This window comes from Lissotriton vulgaris, unplaced genomic scaffold, assembly GCF_964263255.1.
Source record: "Lissotriton vulgaris unplaced genomic scaffold, aLisVul1.2 SCAFFOLD_287, whole genome shotgun sequence".
NCBI classification, from domain to species: Eukaryota; Metazoa; Chordata; class Amphibia; order Caudata; family Salamandridae; genus Lissotriton; species Lissotriton vulgaris.
In genome coordinates, this window is record NW_028251376.1 from 490339 (window position 1) to 507128 (window position 16790).

Below are 16790 nucleotides of genomic sequence, written 5' to 3' on the forward strand. Positions count from 1 at the left end.
CTGCAACAGGAAACGGTCCAAATCGTACGGTGGAGAAATTACAATAACCAATAGCAACATTACCTTCTTTTTTGGGGGGTAGGATTGAGTTTTTGGACCGGGGCTCGGCGGGCATCTTTGGAAACTACCAAACCCAAACAGTTCTGAAAACTAGACACCCGGGGGAGTCCAGGGAGGTATGGCATGCATGGGTCCCCCAAGGTTTTCCTACCCAGAAATCCCTGCAAACCATGAATTTAGGTTAAAAAAACAGTTTTACATACATTTTTGCGTGGGATATCCGTGTCGGCACAAATGTCCTACCACCCGACGTTCCCCTTGTTCTCCCGAGTAAAATGATACCTCACTTGTGTGGGTGGGCCAAAGGCCTGTGTCTAAGGCAGGGGCGCTTAATTTGTAAAACTCAAATACTACTTTTTCAAAATTCATTTTCGGACTGTTCTGCTTTGGGGCACCCACACAAGTGAGGTATCCTTTTACTCGGGAGAACAAGGGGAACGCTGGGTGGTAGGACATTTTTGCCGGCACGGAGATCCCACACAAAAAAGTTTGGAAAAGTGATATTTTTACCTAATTTTAAGGTTTGCAAGGAGTTCTGGGTAGGAAAACATTGGGGGACCTACGCATGCCATACCTCTCTGGACTCCCCCGGGTGTCTACTTTTCAGAACTGTTTGGGTTTGGTAGTTTCCAAAGAATACCACCGAGCCCCGGGCCAAAGACTTAGGTGACCCCCACCCCAAAAATCAAGGTTGTTTTGCATTTGGGTATTGTAAATTCACCACCGTACAATTTGAACCATTTCCTGTTGCGGCCACTATGCCTACCCACGCAAGTGAGGTACCATTTTTATCGGGAGACCTGGGGGAACGCTGGGTGGGAGGAAATTTGTGTGAGCCCAGTGATGCCACGCTTTCCCATGCAAAAAAGTGTGAAAACACTGATTTTTTTTAGCTAAAATTGAGGTTTGCAAGGGATTCTGGGTAAAGGAACGTTGGAGGATCCACGCAAGCCATACCTCCTTAGAAGCCCTCGGGTGTCTACTTTTCAGAAATGTATGGGTTTGGTAGGTTTCCCTAGATGGCCATCTAGCACAGGGCCAAAAACCCAGGTAACCCCTCTTGCAAAAGCTGGTTGTATTGAATGTCAATACCGCCAGCTTTTGCAAGAGGGGTTACCTGGGTTTTTGGCCCCGTGCTAGACGGCCATCTAGGGAAACCTACCAAACCCATACATTTCTGAAAAGTAGACACCCGGGGGCTTCCAAAGAGGTATGGCTTGCGTGGATCCTCCAACGTTCCTTTACCCAGAATCCCTTGCAAACCTCAATTTTTGCTGGAAAAATCAGTTTTTTCACACTTTCTATGCATGGGAAAGCGTGGCGTCACTGGGCTCACACAAATTTCCTCCCACTCAGCGTTCCCCCAGGTCTCCCGATAAAAATGGTACCTCACTTGCGTGGGTAGGCATAGTGGCTGCAACAGGAAACGGTCCAAATCGTACGGTGGAGAAATTACAATAACCAATAGCAACATTACCTTCTTTTTTGGGGGGTAGGATTGAGTTTTTGGACCGGGGCTCGGCGGGCATCTTTGGAAACTACCAAACCCAAACAGTTCTGAAAACTAGACACCCGGGGGAGTCCAGGGAGGTATGGCATGCGTGGGTCCCCCAATGTTTTCCTACCCAGAAATCCCTGCAAACCATGAATTTAGGTTAAAAAAACAGTTTTCCATACATTTTTGCGTGGGATCTCCGTGTCGGCACAAATGTCCTACCACCCAGCGTTCCCCTTGTTCTCCCGAGTAAAATGATACCACACTTGTGTGGGTGGCCCAAAGGCCTGTGTCTAAGGCAGGGGCGCTTAATTTGTAAAACTCAAATACTACTTTTTCAAAATTCATTTTCGGACTGTTCTGCTTTGGGGCACCCACACAAGTGAGGTATCCTTTTACTCGGGAGAACAAGGGGAACGCTGGGTGGTAGGATATTTTTGCCGGCACAGAGATCCCATGCAAAAAAGTTTGGAAAAGTGATATTTTTACCTAATTTTAAGGTTTGCAAGGAGTTCTGGGTAGGAAAACATTGGGGGACCTACGCATGCCATACCTCCCTGGACTCCCCCGGGTGTCTACTTTTCAGAACTGTTTGGGTTTGGTAGTTTCCAAAGAATACCACCGAGCCCCGGGCCAAAGACTCAGGTGCCCCCCCCAAAAATCAAGGTTGTTTTGCATTTGGGTATTGTAAATTCACCACCGTACAATTTGAACCGTTTCCTGTTGCAGCCACTATGCCTACCCACGCAAGTGAGGTACCATTTTTATCGGGAGACCTGGGGGAACGCTGGGTGGGAGGAAATTTGTGTGAGCCCAGTGATGCCACGCTTTCCCATGCAAAAAAGTGTGAAAAAACTGATTTTTTTTAGCTAAAATTGAGGTTTGCAAGGGATTCTGGATAAAGGAACGTTGGAGGATCCACGCAAGCCATACCTACTTGGAAGCCCCCGGGTGTCTACTTTTCAGAAATGTATGGGTTTGGTAGGTTTCCCTAAATGGCCGTCTAGCCCGGGGCCAAAAACCCAGGTAACCCCTCTTGCAAAAGCTGGTTGTATTGAATGTCAATACCGCCAGTTTTTGCAAGAGGGGTTACCTGGGTTTTTGGCCCCGTGCTAGACGGCCATCTAGGGAAACCTACCAAACCCATACATTTCTGAAAAGTAGACACCCGGGGGCTTCCAAGGAGGTATGGCTTGCGTGGATCTTCCAACGTTCCTTTACCCAGAATCCCTTGCAAACCTCAACTTTTGCTGGAAAAATCAGTTTTTTCACACTTTTTATGCGTGGGAAAGCGTGGCGTCACTGGGCTCACACAAATTTCCTCCCACCCAGCGTTCCCCCAGGTCTCCCAATAAAAATGGTACCTCACTTGCGTGGGTAGGCATAGTGGCTGCAACAGGAAACGGTCCAAATCGTACGGTGGAGAAATTACAATAACCAATAGCAACATTACCTTCTTTTTTGGGGGGTAGGATTGAGTTTTTGGACCTGGGCTCGGCGGGCATCTTTGGAAACTACCAAACCCAAACAGTTCTGAAAACTAGACACCCGGGGGAGTCCAGGGAGGTATGGCATGTGTGGGTACCCCAATGTTTTCCTACCCAGAAATCCCTGCAAACCATTAATTTAGGTTAAAAAAACAGTTTTCCATACATTTTTGCGTGGGATCTCCGTGTCGGCAAAAATGTCCTACCACCCAGCGTTCCCCTTGTTCTCCCGAGTAAAATGATACCTCACTTGTGTGGGTGGGCCAAAGGCCTGTGTCTAAGGCAGGGGCGCTTAATTTGTAAAACTCAAATACTACTTTTTCAAAATTCATTTTCAGACTGTTCTGCTTTGGGGCACCCACACAAGTGAGGTATCCTTTTACTCGGGAGAACAAGGGGAACGCTGGGTGGTAGGACATTTTTGCCGGCACGGAGATCCCACGCAAAAAAGTTTGGAAAAGTGAAAATGTTTACCTAATTTTAAGGTTTGCAAGGAGTTCTGGGTAGGAAAACATTGGGGGACCTACGCATGCCATACCTCCCTGGACTCCCCCGGGTGTCTACTTTTCAGAACTGTTTGGGTTTGGTAGTTTCCAAAGAATACCACCGAGCCCCGGGCCAAAAACTCAGGTGCCCCCCCCCCCCAAAATCAAGGTTGTTTTGCAATTGGGTATTGTAAATTCACCACCATACGATTTGATCCGTTTCCTGTTGCAGCCAATATGCCTACCCACACAAGTGAGGTACCATTTTTTCAGGGAGACCTGGGGGAACGCTGGGTGGGTGGAAATTTGTTGATCCACGCAGATTCCAGAACTTTCCACCACAGAAATGTTAGGAAAATGTTTTTTTGTCAAAATCTTAGCTTTGCAAGGGATTCTGGGTAATAAAACCTGAGGGTAGGCAGAGGAGTCACCCCATCCTGAATTCCCCTGGGTGTCTACTTTTCAAAAATGTATAGGTTTGCTAGGTTTCCTTAGGTGCTGGCAGAGCTAGGGTGCAAAAACAAAAGGTAGTCTTTTTGTCCAAAAAGTGCAAAATTTTACTGGGAAACTGAGGTGCGACCATGTTGCGTTTTGCGCTGTTTCATGTCGCAGCCACTATGCCTACCCACGCAAGTGAGGTACCATTTTTTTCGGGAGACCTGGGGGAACACTGGGTGGGTGGAAATTTGTTGATCCACGCAGATTCCAGAACTTTCCACCACAGAAATGTTAGGAAAATGTGTTTTTTTGTCAAAATCTTAGCTTTGCTAGGGATTCTGGGTAACAAAACCTGGGGGTAGGCAGACGAGTCACCCCATCCTGAATTTCCCTGTGTGTCTAGTTTTCAAAAATGTATAGGTTTGCTAGGTTTCCTTAGGTGCTGGCAGAGCTAGGGCGCAAAAACAAAAGGTAGTCTTTTTGTCCAAAAAGTGCAAAATTTTACTGGGAAACTGAGGTGCGACCATGTTGCGTTTTGCGCTGTTTCATGTCGCAGCCTTTATGCCTACCCACGCAAGTGAGGTACCATTTTTTTTGGGAGACCTGGGGGAACGCTGGGTGGGTAGAAATTTGTTGATCCACGCAGATTCCAGAACTTTCCACCACAGAAATGTCAGGAAAATGTGTTTTTTTTGTCAAAATCTTAGCTTTGCAAGGGATACTGGGTAACAAAACCTGAGGGTAGGCAGAGGAGTCACCCCATCCTGAATTCCCCTGGGTGTCTACTTTTCAAAAATGTACAGGTTTGCTAGGTTTCCTTAGGTGCTGGCAGAGCTAGGGCGCAAAAACAAAAGGTAGTCTTTTTGTCCAAAAAGTGCAAAATTTTACTGGGAAATTGAGGTGCGACCATGTTGCGTTTTGCGCTGTTTCATGTCGCAGCCACTATGCCTACCCACGCAAGTGAGGTACCATTTTTTTCGGGAGACCTGAGGGAACGATGGGTGGGTGGAAATTTGTTTATCCACGCAGATTCCAGAACTTTCCACCACAGAAATGTTAGGAAAATGTGTTTTTTTTTTGTCAAAATCTTAGCTTTGCAAGGGATTCTGGGTAACAAAACCTGAGGGTAGGCAGAGGAGTCACCCCATCCTGAATTTCCCTGGGTGTCTACTTTTCAAAAATGTATAGGTTTGCTAGGTTTCCTTAGGTGCTGGCAGAGCTAGGGCGCAAAAACAAAAGGTAGTCTTTTTGTCCAAAAAGTGCAAAATTTTACTGGGAAATTGAGGTGCGACCATGTTGCGTTTTGCGCTGTTTCATGTCGCAGCCACTATGCCTACCCACGCAAGTGAGGTACCATTTTTTTTGGGAGACCTGGGGGAACGCTGGGTGGGTGGAAATTTGTTGATTCACGCAGATTCCAGAACTTTCCACCACAGAAATGTTAGGGAAATGTGTTGTTTTTGTCAAAATCTTAGCTTTGCAAGGGATTCTGGGTAACTAAACCTGGGGGTAGGCGGGCGAGTCACCCAATCTTGAATTCCCCTGTGTGTCTAGTTTTCAAAAATGTATAGGTTTGCTAGGTTTCCTTAGGTGCTGGCAGAGCTAGGGCGCAAAAACAAAAGGTAGTCATTTTGTCCAAAAAGTGCAAAATTTTACCGGGAAATTGAGGTGCGACCATGTTGCGTTTTGCGCTGTTTCATGTCGCAGCCACTATGCCTACCCACGCAAGTGAGGTACCATTTTTTTCGGGAGACCTGGGGGAACGCTGGGTGGGTGGAAATTTGTTGATCCACGCAGATTCCAGAACTTTTCACCACAGAAATGTCAGGAAAATTTATTTTTTTTGTCAAAATCGTAGCTTTGCAAGGGATTCTGGGTAACAAAACCTGAGGGTAGGCAGAGGAGTCACCCCATCCTAAATTCCCCTGGGTGTCTACTTTTCACAAATGTATAGGTTTGCTAGGTTTCCTTAGGTGCTGGCAGAGCTAGGGCGCAAAAACAAAAGGTAGTCTTTTTGTCCAAAAAGTGCAAACTTTTTTCTGGGAAATTGAGGTGCGATCATGTTGTGTTTTGCGCTGTTTCATGTCGCAGCCACTATGCCTACCCACGCAAGTGAGGTACCATTTTTTCCGGGAGACCTGGGGGAACGCTGGGTGGGTGGAAATTTGTTGATCCATGCAGATTCCAGAACTTTTCACCACAGAAATATTAGGAAAATACGTTTTTTGGGTCAAAATCTTAGATTTGCAAGGGATTCTGGGTAAGAAAACCTGAGGGTAGGCAGAGGAGTCACCCCATCCTGAATTTCCCTGGGTGTCTACTTTTCATAAATGTATAGGTTTGCTAGGTTTCCTTAGGTGCTGGCAGAGCTAGGGCGCAAAAACAAAAGGTAGTCTTTTTGTTCAAAAAGTGCAAAATTTTACTGGGAAATTGAGGTGCGACCATGTTGCGTTTTGCGCTGTTTCATGTCGCAGCCACTATGCCTACCCACGCAAGTGAGGTACCATTTTTTTGGGGAGACCTGGGGGAACCCTGGGTCGGTGGAAATTTGTTGATCCACGCAGATTCCAGAACTTTCCACCACAGAAATGTTAGGAAAATGTGTTTTTTTTGTCAAAATCTTAGCTTTGCTAGGGATTCTGGGTAACAAAGCCTGGGGGTAGGCAGACGAGTCACCCCATCCTGAATTTCCCTGTGTGTCTAGTTTTCAAAAATGTATAGGTTTGCTAGGTTTCCTTAGGTGCTGGCAGAGCTAGGGCGCAAAAACAAAAGGTAGTCTTTTTGTCCAAAAAGTGCAAAATTTTACTGGGAAATTGAGGTGCGACCATGTTGCGTTTTGCGCTGTTTCATGTCGCAGCCTTTATGCCTACCCACGCAAGTGAGGTACCATTTTTTTGGGGAGACCTGGGGGAACGCTGGGTGGGTAGAAATTTGTTGATCCACGCAGATTCCAGAACTTTCCACCACAGAAATGTCAGGAAAATGTGTTTTTTTTGTCAAAATCTTAGCTTTGCAAGGGATACTGGGTAACAAAGCCTGAGGGTAGGCAGAGGAGTCACCCCATCCTGAATTCCCCTGGGTGTCTACTTTTCAAAAATTTATAGGTTTGCTAGGTTTCCTTAGGTGCTGGCAGAGCTAGGGCGCAAAAACAAAAGGTAGTCTTTTTGTCCAAAAAGTGCAACATTTTACTGGGAAATTGAGGTGCGACCATGTTGCGTTTTGCGCTGTTTCATGTCGCAGCCACTATGCCTACCCACGCAAGTGAGGTACCATTTTTTTCGGGAGACCTGAGGGAACGATGGGTGGGTGGAAATTTGTTTATCCACGCAGATTCCAGAACTTTCCACCACAGAAATGTTAGGAAAATGTGTTTTTTTTTTGTCAAAATCTTAGCTTTGCAAGGGATTCTGGGTAACAAAACCTGAGGGTAGGCAGAGGAGTCACCCCATCCTGAATTTCCCTGGGTGTCTACTTTTCAAAAATGTATAGGTTTGCTAGGTTTCCTTAGGTGCTGGCAGAGCTAGGGCGCAAAAACAAAAGGTAGTCTTTTTGTCCAAAAAGTGCAAAATTTTACTGGGAAATTGAGGTGCGACCATGTTGCGTTTTGCGCTGTTTCATGTCGCAGCCACTATGCCTACCCACGCAAGTGAGGTACCATTTTTTTTGGGAGACCTGGGGGAACGCTGGGTGGGTGGAAATTTGTTGATTCACGCAGATTCCAGAACTTTCCACCACAGAAATGTTAGGGAAATGTGTTGTTTTTGTCAAAATCTTAGCTTTGCAAGGGATTCTGGGTAACTAAACCTGGGGGTAGGCGGGCGAGTCACCCAATCTTGAATTCCCCTGTGTGTCTAGTTTTCAAAAATGTATAGGTTTGCTAGGTTTCCTTAGGTGCTGGCAGAGCTAGGGCGCAAAAACAAAAGGTAGTCATTTTGTCCAAAAAGTGCAAAATTTTACCGGGAAATTGAGGTGCGACCATGTTGCGTTTTGCGCTGTTTCATGTCGCAGCCACTATGCCTACCCACGCAAGTGAGGTACCATTTTTTTCGGGAGACCTGGGGGAACGCTGGGTGGGTGGAAATTTGTTGATCCACGCAGATTCCAGAACTTTTCACCACAGAAATGTCAGGAAAATTTATTTTTTTTGTCAAAATCGTAGCTTTGCAAGGGATTCTGGGTAACAAAACCTGAGGGTAGGCAGAGGAGTCACCCCATCCTAAATTCCCCTGGGTGTCTACTTTTCACAAATGTATAGGTTTGCTAGGTTTCCTTAGGTGCTGGCAGAGCTAGGGCGCAAAAACAAAAGGTAGTCTTTTTGTCCAAAAAGTGCAAACTTTTTTCTGGGAAATTGAGGTGCGATCATGTTGTGTTTTGCGCTGTTTCATGTCGCAGCCACTATGCCTACCCACGCAAGTGAGGTACCATTTTTTCCGGGAGACCTGGGGGAACGCTGGGTGGGTGGAAATTTGTTGATCCATGCAGATTCCAGAACTTTTCACCACAGAAATATTAGGAAAATACGTTTTTTGGGTCAAAATCTTAGATTTGCAAGGGATTCTGGGTAAGAAAACCTGAGGGTAGGCAGAGGAGTCACCCCATCCTGAATTTCCCTGGGTGTCTACTTTTCATAAATGTATAGGTTTGCTAGGTTTCCTTAGGTGCTGGCAGAGCTAGGGCGCAAAAACAAAAGGTAGTCTTTTTGTTCAAAAAGTGCAAAATTTTACTGGGAAATTGAGGTGCGACCATGTTGCGTTTTGCGCTGTTTCATGTCGCAGCCACTATGCCTACCCACGCAAGTGAGGTACCATTTTTTTGGGGAGACCTGGGGGAACCCTGGGTCGGTGGAAATTTGTTGATCCACGCAGATTCCAGAACTTTCCACCACAGAAATGTTAGGAAAATGTGTTTTTTTTGTCAAAATCTTAGCTTTGCTAGGGATTCTGGGTAACAAAGCCTGGGGGTAGGCAGACGAGTCACCCCATCCTGAATTTCCCTGTGTGTCTAGTTTTCAAAAATGTATAGGTTTGCTAGGTTTCCTTAGGTGCTGGCAGAGCTAGGGCGCAAAAACAAAAGGTAGTCTTTTTGTCCAAAAAGTGCAAAATTTTACTGGGAAATTGAGGTGCGACCATGTTGCGTTTTGCGCTGTTTCATGTCGCAGCCTTTATGCCTACCCACGCAAGTGAGGTACCATTTTTTTGGGGAGACCTGGGGGAACGCTGGGTGGGTAGAAATTTGTTGATCCACGCAGATTCCAGAACTTTCCACCACAGAAATGTCAGGAAAATGTGTTTTTTTTGTCAAAATCTTAGCTTTGCAAGGGATACTGGGTAACAAAGCCTGAGGGTAGGCAGAGGAGTCACCCCATCCTGAATTCCCCTGGGTGTCTACTTTTCAAAAATTTATAGGTTTGCTAGGTTTCCTTAGGTGCTGGCAGAGCTAGGGCGCAAAAACAAAAGGTAGTCTTTTTGTCCAAAAAGTGCAACATTTTACTGGGAAATTGAGGTGCGACCATGTTGCGTTTTGCGCTGTTTCATGTCGCAGCCACTATGCCTACCCACGCAAGTGAGGTACCATTTTTTTCGGGAGACCTGAGGGAACGATGGGTGGGTGGAAATTTGTTTATCCACGCAGATTCCAGAACTTTCCACCACAGAAATGTTAGGAAAATGTGTTTTTTTTTGTCAAAATCTTAGCTTTGCAAGGGATTCTGGGTAACAAAACCTGAGGGTAGGCAGAGGAGTCACCCCATCCTGAATTTCCCTGGGTGTCTACTTTTCAAAAATGTATAGGTTTGCTAGGTTTCCTTAGGTGCTGGCAGAGCTAGGGCGCAAAAACAAAAGGTAGTCTTTTTGTCCAAAAAGTGCAAAATTTTACTGGGAAATTGAGGTGCGACCATGTTGCGTTTTGCGCTGTTTCATGTCGCAGCCACTATGCCTACCCACGCAAGTGAGGTACCATTTTTTTTGGGAGACCTGGGGGAACGCTGGGTGGGTGGAAATTTGTTGATTCATGCAGATTCCAGAACTTTCCACCACAGAAATGTTAGGGAAATGTGTTGTTTTTGTCAAAATCTTAGGTTTGCAAGGGATTCTGGGTAACTAAACCTGTGGGTAGGCTTGCGAGTCACCCAATCTTGAATTCCCCTGTGTGTCTAGTTTTCAAAAATGTATAGGTTTGCTAGGTTTCCTTAGGTGCTGGCAGAGCTAGGGCGCAAAACAAAAGGTAGTCTTTTTGTCCAAAAAGTGCAAAATTTTACCGGGAAATTGAGGTGCGACCATGTTGCGTTTTGCGCTGTTTCATGTCGCAGCCACTATGCCTACCCACGCAAGTGAGGTACCATTTTTTTTGGGAGACCTGGGGGAACGCTGGGCGGGTGGAAATTTGTTGATCCACGCAGATTCCAGAACTTTTCACCACAGAAATGTCAGGAAAATGTGTTTTTTTTGTCAAAATCGTAGCTTTGCAAGGGATTCTGGGTAACAAAACCTGAGGGTAGGCAGAGGAGTCACCCCATCCTAAATTCCTCTGTGTGTCTACTTTTCACAAATGTATAGGTTTGCTAGGTTTCCTTAGGTGCTGGCAGAGCTAGGGCGCAAAAACAAAAGGTAGTCTTTTTGTCCAAAAAGTGCAAAATTTTTCTGGGAAATTGAGGTGCGACCATGTTGTGTTTTGCGCTGTTTCATGTCGCAGCCACTATGCCTACCCACGCAAGTGAGGTACCATTTTTTCCGGGAGACCTGGGGGAACGCTGGGTGGGTGGAAATTTGTTGATCCATGCAGATTCCAGAACTTTTCACCACAGAAATATTAGGAAAATACGTTTTTTTGGTCAAAATCTTAGCTTTGCAAGGGATTCTGGGTAAGAAAACCTGAGGGTAGGCAGAGGAGTCACCCCATCCTGAGTTTCCCTGGGTGTCTACTTTTCATAAATGTATAGGTTTGCTAGGTTTCCTTAGGTGCTGGCAGAGCTAGGGCGCAAAAACAAAAGGTAGTCTTTTTGTCCAAAAAGTGCAAAATTTTACTGGGAAATTGAGGTGCGACCATGTTGCGTTTTGCGCTGTTTCATGTCGCAGCCACTATGCCTACCCACGCAAGTGAGGTACCATTTTTTTTGGGAGACCTGGGGGAACGTTGGGTCGGTGGAAATTTGTTGATCCACGCAGATTCCAGAACTTTCCACCACAGAAATGTTAGGAAAATGTGTTTTTTTGTCAAAATCTTAGCTTTGCAAGGGATTCTGGGTAACAAAACCTGGGGGTAGGCAGACGAGTCACCCCATCCTGAATTCCCCTGTGCGTCTAGTTTTCAAAAATGTATAGGTTTCCTAGGTTTCCCTAGGTGCTGGCAGAGTTAGGGCGCAAAAACAAAAGGTAGTCTTTTTGTCCAAAAAGTGCAAAATTTCACTGGAAAATTGAGGTGCGACCATGTTGCGTTGTGCGCTGTTTCATGTGGCAGCCACCATGCCTACCCATGTAAGTGAGGTACCATTTTCTTTGGGAGACCTGGGGGAACGCTGGGTGGGTGGAAATTTGTTGATCCACGCAGATTCCAGAACTTTCCACCACAGAAATGTGAGGAAAATGTGTTTTTTTTGTCAAAATCCTAGCTTTGCAAGGTATTCTGGGTAACAAAACCTGGGGGTAGGCAGACGAGTCACCCCATCCTGAATTTCCCTGGGTGTCTAGTTTTCAAAAATGTATAGGTTTGCTAGGTTTCCCTAGCTGCTGGCAGAGCTAGGGCACAAAAATAAAAGGTAGTCTCTTTGTCCAAAAAGCACAAGATTTCACTTGTAAATTGAGGTGCGTCCACGTTGCGTTTTGCGCTGTTTCATGTTTCAGCCACTATGCCTAACAACGCAAGTGAGGTACCATTTTTTTCGGGAGACCTGGGGGAACACTGGGTGGGTGGAAATTCGTTGATCCACGCAGATTCCAGAACTTTCCTCCACACTAATGTGAGGAAAATGTTTTTTTTTCTTTACAAATTCCTAGCTTTGCAAGGTGTTCTGGGTAACAAAACCTGGTGGTAGGCAGTCGAGTCACCCCATCCTGAATTCCCCTGGGCGTCTACTTTTCAAGAATATATAGGTTTGCTAGGTTTCCCTAGGTGCTGGCAGAGCTATGGCTCAAAAACAAAAGGTAGTCTCTTTGTCCAAAGAGCGCAAGATTTCACTGGGACATTGAGGTGCGACCACGTTGCGTTTTGCGCTGTTTCGTGTCGCAGCCACTATGCCTACCCACGCAAGTGAGGTACCATTGTTTTTGGGAGACCTGGGGGAACACTGGGTGGGTGGAAATTTGTTGATCCACGCAGATTCCAGAACTTTCCTCCACAGAAATGTGAGGAAAATGTGTTTTTTTGGTCAAATTCTTAGCTTTGCAAGGGATTCTGGGTAACAAGACCTAGTGGTAGGTAGTCGAGTCACCCCATCCCGAATTTCCCTGGGTGTCTACTTTTCAAAAATGTATAGGTTTGCTAGGTTTCCCTAGGTGCCGGCAGAGCTAGGGTGCAAAAACTACAGGTAGGCACTTTGCTAAAAAAGGGTCAATTTGTAACTGCAAAATTTAGGTGTCACCACGTTGCATTTTGCGCCGTTTCCTGTCGCAGGCACAAGGCCGACTCACACAAGTGAGGTACCGTTTTTATTGGGAGACTTGGGGTAATTCAGATTTGTAAATCAACTGTTATTACCAATTGACCTTTCGCGCATTTCTCCCTTTCAATGAAAGACATTGTGTAAAAAAAAAAAAAAATTGAAAAATGACCAATAATTCTCATGCTAGTATGAGTATTCCCAATTTTGAAAATTAGCAATTATATACTGTTTCTAAACTCTATATTTTGTACCCAATTCGGAAATACATAGGTGTCTTTCATACAGATTTTTCCATGTATACATTTTCCAAGAAAAAGTGCTCTATACCCAGTAAATGAAAAAATACCATTGCAAGTTGCTGCTCAGTTTTTGGATCTGGGTTCGTAGGGTTCTTGGTAAAACTACAAGCCCTATATATCCCCACAACCAGGAAGGTTTAACGGATGTAACCGTATATTGCTTTCCAAGAGATGTCAAAATTAGAAAAAGTTATAGGTGAAAACGTTGAGACAAACGGCTGTTTTTTTCAACAAATTTTCAATTATTCCAATATTTAACTGTTAGTTTCTATAAAGAAACCTTCATGGATTTAGACAAATGACCCCTTTCTGAATTCAGAATGTTGTCTAATTTTCGAAAATGTACAGCTTTCTAGGATCCATTATTGCTTTCAAACTCATTTCTACCATTAACTGGAAGGAGGTGGAAAGCTCTAAAAATAGCAAAAATAGGCTATGTCCAAGAAAAATGCCAAAACTGTGTGAAAAATGTCGGTTCTCTGACAAAAGACTGTCATTTCCTAAAAGCTGAGAAAATGGAGATTTCAGCCCCACAAACCCTTTTTTGATAACATTTTCAGGGAAAACCCAGAGGCTTTCATTTGCAGCCCGTTTTTCCCATTTTTCTGAAAAAAACAAAAAATCACTATATTTTGGTTAATTTCTGGGACCCCTCCAAGGGAATCCACAAACCCTGGGCGCCTTAAGAATCCACATGATGTTGGAAGAAAAGGACGCAAATTTGGCGTGGATACCTTATGTGGTCAAAAAGTTACAAGGGCCTAAGCGCGCACTACCCCAAATCGCCAAAAAAGGGCTTAGCACAGGAGGGGAAAAGGCCTAGCAGCGAAGGGGTTAAAAAACATCTCACATACCTAAGCCACTCTATTTTCATACTCCCATGATGGTTCATACAATCCCTGATAATTTCCCTATTTAGCCCTGTCTGTTGAGAAACCCAAATCCTGTGCCACAACAGGATTGGACTCAACTTAATGAGGTCTGACACATACACTATGCCCAGCTCCTTGTGATAAACATATGTGGAGGTTGACTTTGGCACTGCCAATAAATAACGGAGAAAGTCGTTTTCACAAGCCTGAATCTTACTGGTGTCCGTAATACCCCATATGCCTGCACCATAAATTGCGGTGGACACGCACTTAGCCTTATAAATATCTATCAGAATTTTCACTGGTCTTCCCCCAAGCTTAATAGCAAAATTTCGCACAGCTCCGATGGCACGGGAAAATGCTCACGCCACTGCCCGCCGCCGCCGCCCGCATGCCTGGGTCGGGGAGCACGAAACATGAGGACCCGGCTGCACTATCCCGGACCAGGCTGCAGGTCGTCGCTCCACTCCCCTCGGTATCCGGGACCCTCAGCGCTCCGCTGGTGGCACCGGAGCACTGGGACTCGGCTCAGAGCACTGTTCCTTCCTCCTGGGCAGCGGGATCAACGGGGGAGGCAGGATATAAGTCGGATTAGTGGCAGGTGGGACGGAGCTCCTCTAGGCTACGTCCGCCATGATGGCCCGCTAAGCCACGCCCCCCCATCGATATTTTTAATATCGATATTTTAACATGGAACCGGTGAGTGAGCTTGGTTTTGTTGCTAGTGGAGTGGCCAGCAAAGAATCCCCCCATGAGGCGATTAGCTAGGACCTTTGCGAAGAGTTTTAGATACAAATTCAGGAGGAACAATGGGCAGTAGGAGGGTCAGAGAGTGAGGTCTTTGCCTCGGTTTAGCTATGAGTCCAAAGGCTGCCTCTGTCTTACTAGTAGACGTCCTTTTGTCAGCAGTGAAGGAGTTGAAAAAAGTAGTAAGGATCGGAATAAGTTACGGGATAAAATGCTTATAAAATAAGGGGGTGAACCCACCTAGTCCAGGGGCTTTAGAGGTCTTAAGCTGGCATATTGTCTGTGAGAATTTCAGTCTTAGTTATGGTAGTGTCTAGTTCCTTAGAAGCATCAGTCGAGAGCCTAGGGAGTGTGACCAAGTTCATAAATATCTCCTTAGGAGTGGCTTCAAGCTGGTCGGCCATGTGTAGTAATTGGTAGGACCAAATGGTCTGAAGTTTGCCCTCCGTCATGGTGTGGGTGTCGCCCACCTTGAATTTGCCAATGTGTCTGTGTGTTTGTAGGGCTCGCAATTAGTGAGCCAACAAATTGCCAGGCTTAATCCCCCATTTGTGAAAGTTTGTTCCTTTGCTGGCAAATAATTATTGAACCAGGTCCAGCTCTAAGGTACCAAGCTAGCCTCGCACTGCTAAGACTTTGAACCAAAGCTTGTTAGATGGGAAGTGTTTATGCTGGGGTTATTAGCTCTGTGATCAATTGGGAGCTAGAAAGGACACATGTGTGTTTAAGTCTAGCCACTTACTGAATGAGATGACCTCTAGCAACTGCCTTGAGTGAGTCCCATACCACCCATTTAATCATATCTCTTATATTGTTATATGTTAAGTTTTCATTGTATGGTCACTTTCACAGGTCGGGAAGGAGGGAGTCTTTAAGGCTTGCCACTGTGTCGCTGTGTCCTGCCTCTAGTCTATTAGATGGTCAGGGTGACAGGTACATGGTTAGAAAGAGACTTGGAGTGCTGATCTGCTTCAAGTAGGCCTTGCTCTAGGAGGAGACGATCTATGCGGGCATATGTGTGGTGCGCTACTGAAAATGAGAGTAGTTGGTATGCATGCGCAAGGCATCTGGAAGTCCTATATCTGCGAGCTAAGCTCGCGCCTCTGCCCTCATCTCTGGTGTCCCCATGTGCGGCTGATGGAATTTATCTTGGGAGGCACAGGGGAATATGTTGAAATCAACCCCTATTAAGAGGGAACATTCTGCGAGCGCCCCCACTGTTTAGAAGCATGTTCAGGAGGAATCTTTTCCAACCTATGTTAGGAGCATAGATGCATGCTAGGCGTATGGGGCTGCCCTACCAAAGCCATTGACCAACACCCATCTTCCCGCCACCCCAGGCCAGTGAAGGCGTTCGATAAAGATTGCTTTGTGGGTAACTAGGATCGCAGTGCCTTCTGTCTTGGTGCGCGAGGTAGTGTGGTATACTACAGGGAAGCTCTGAGACCGAAGTCTGCCTATATCAGAGTGCATGAGATGGGCTTTCTGAAGAAAATATAATTGAGCTTTCAGAAAGAGGAGTTTGTTAAGGGTGCCTATGTGTTTGGTGGGGTTATTTATTTCACTGAAGTTAGAGGTGGTGACTGTTAAGGATGGAGAAGGGGTCTGCATGGTGAGGTTGGGAAGGTAGGAAGGATGTGGGCTTAAAGCCCTCCCAAGGGGTCAGTGTCAATGAATTTGGTGGTGCACACTCTGTCGTATGCCTGTCTCACTATTAACAAAAACAAAACCACCCAAAAACATTGAATTTTGAAATCAAAAGGGCCAAAGGCCTGGGTCATTTTCTAGGAGATATCCCCGGGTTCAAGTGCAGGCTTCCCGGGGTCCCCCGAGCTCATTGTCCTTATGAGGTGAAGGGGAGCTCATGGCATGGAAATTTACGAACGAGACTCAGCTCCACCTGGACCTGCGCGGAGAAGAGCCACAATATAGAGCTGATGGCCTTCAGACATGTTGCCACTATTCATGGAGAGTCAGCAGCCTTAGCCTGTAGTTCACTGAAGGTGGGAACATCCCCCCCAGTTGGTTTCCGTAGGTGCTCTATGAGTCAGAATCTCAAAAGGAAGAGAGGGGTCCTACTCACCAAAGGGACAGGACACCGAAATGACGTTAGGTCTAGAATAAATTCAGGACTTGCTGTGTTCAATCTCCATGACACTGGGCCCATGGCGTCTCCCACGTCCCAGCACCACCCGCCAACTGGCAGCATGGAAAGCACACTGAGAGCCAAGAGAAGCATTGTTTCAGTCCTTCATTGCTAAGTTCAAATTGTGCTTGGCTTCCTGGGGGGAAGCTGTAAGGTGTGTTTGGA